We start from the raw sequence: 2624 nt of genomic DNA, 5'->3' as shown, positions 1-2624 counted from the left end.
AACCTTTGCTAGTAGATTGTGCAAGTAGCAAGGTTGACAATTGTTCCAAAGTACAAGCTGAGCTGTATTTACTTCTGGGAAACAATGTCCATCTCCCTCAGTGGGTCTTTGGGCTGTTTCCGATGTCCTCTTGGGTTAAATGAAGAGAGGAGGCAGTGGCCATTGTTAAGCTTCACCTCTGATTCCATGGGCTTCTGTCACTGTGGCTGATCTGAGGCTGAAGCAGGAAGTGACCCATCATTAGAATAGGGGGAGGTATAATGGCTGCAGTTGCTGTGGCAGCAAAATTCATCATAGGATCCATCTTATCCTTGTCAGGGAGCATTAATGTCATATAGTTGAAAGGTAAAGAGATGGAAAGAATGAAGTCATTTTGTCACCCACCTTAAAACATCTCCACTGCTGATATCTCTTGAGTCACCTGGTGGATCCTTTATGTTCCTCCTCATAACAAGGAGCTTATAAACTTTGTTGTGCTGTGTACCCATATGGTGAAACGTATGGGCCCTGTCTCAGAACATGTGTATGTATGAGTGTATGTATATGCATATATACTTATGTATAGAAAATAAATGTTATAAATATTATTATGTAATAGTTCATATTGATATACCACTTCACATGTAATATAAAAACTCATAATAGTATACCAACATTTACCTACCATTCTTTGTGCTGTTGTTGTGATACATTTTATTTCTAAATTAAAAAGAAATTTTTTTATTGGAGTATGATTGCTTTACAGTGTTGTGTTAGTTTCTGCTGTACAATGAAGTGAATCAGCTATATGTATACCTATATCCCCTCCCTCTTGGACCTCCTCCTCCCATCCCACCCATCTAGGTTGTCACAGAGCACCGAGCTGAGCTTCCTGTGCTTTATAGCATATTCCCACTAGCTATCTATTTTATGCATGGTAGTGTATATATGTCCATCCTGATCTCCCAGTAAACCGTATATTACCTTATTCTGCCTCAAGCAGTCAACAGTCTTTCAGAGAAATTTAAAAATGAGGAAAGATATTTTATATTTAGTCACATATTCTTCATTTCTTTGTGTAGACCCAAATTTCAATCTGTTACAGTTTTTCATCATTGTGAAGAATTTTCTTTAATAATTTTGATAGCGTAGGTCATCTTTTGATGAGTTTTCTCAACTTTTGTTTATTTGAAAATGTCTCCATTTTACGTACATTTAAAAAAAGTAATTTGGCTGTATGTACAATTCTAGGTTGACTTTTTTTTTTTTTCTTTCAACACATTAAAGAAGTCATCCTGTTGCCTTCTGGCATGCATTGTTTCTGATGAGAAGGCAGTGAATATTCTTATCATTTCTTTTCAGCAATTGGACTACAATGAGCCAAGGTATTCTTGGGGTTCATTGAGATTCTTGGATCTGTGGCATTAAAATTAGGAAAATTCTTGGATCTTATTTTTCAAAATTTTGTTTTAAAATAATTACAGTTATGGGAAATTGCAAAAACAATACAGAGAAGTCCCATATACCTTTCGCAATGTTTATATCTTACATAAATATAGTAGTATAATATCAAAACCAGGTAGTGGACATTGATTGGTCTATTGTATGTGTATAATTCTGAGTGATTTTATCACATGCATAGATTTATGTGACCACCACTACAATCAATATACAGAACAATTATAATTAACAATTATGTCACCACAAAGGTCTCCCTTGTGCTGCTATTTTATAATCACACCCCTCCCCCTCCTTCCAATTATTCCTAACCCCTGGCACTACTGATCAGTTTTCAGTCTCTATAGTGAGAGTGTTGTATAAATGGAATCATAGAGTATGTGACCTTTTGAGGTTGGCTCTTTTCATTCAGCACAATGCCTTTGAGATCCATCTAGATTGCCGCATGTTTTAGTAGTTGCTTTTTATCGCTGAGGAGTATGGATATGCCAGTTTGTTTAACTATTCACTTACTGAGGGACATTTTGATTGTTTCCAATTTTTTGCTACCAATAATGTGCTTTCAACATTCATGTACAGGTTTCTATGTGGATGTAACTTTTTAATTTCTCTGGGATAAATGCACAGGAATGCAGTTTCTGGGTCATGTGAGAGTTGAATATTTGGTTGTTAAATAAACTGCCAAACTATATTCCAAGACGGCTGTACCACTTTACATTCCGACCGCGATGGATGAGTGGTCTAGTTTCTCTGCATCCTTGCAAGCGTTTGGTGTTATCACTATTTTTTATTTTAGACATTCTGATAGGTATGTATTTAGACCATTTATATTGAAGATAATTATTAATATGTTAGTGGTTGAGTCTGCCATTTTTTTTTAACATCTTTATTGGAGTATAATTGCTTTACAATGGTGTGTTAGTTTCTGCTTTATAAGAGTCTGCCATTTTATTATTTGTTTCTTTTTCCCCCCTTTTGTTCTCATTTCTCTGTTCTCTTTACATGCCTGTTGGTGGGTTACTTGAAAAAATTTTTAGAATTCCATCTTGATTTATTTATAGGGTTTTTAAAAAAGTGTATCTTATTGTATAATTATTGTAGCTTTTGCTCTGGGTTTTACAATATACACATGTGACTTGTCACAGTCTACTGGTATCAGTATTTTAACACTTCAAGTGAAGTATGAA

Source organism: Eubalaena glacialis, chromosome X (genome assembly GCF_028564815.1).
Source record: "Eubalaena glacialis isolate mEubGla1 chromosome X, mEubGla1.1.hap2.+ XY, whole genome shotgun sequence".
Taxonomy (NCBI): domain Eukaryota; kingdom Metazoa; phylum Chordata; class Mammalia; order Artiodactyla; family Balaenidae; genus Eubalaena; species Eubalaena glacialis.
The sequence above is the reverse complement of the archived record's forward strand: the minus strand, read 5'-3'. Positions refer to the sequence as shown.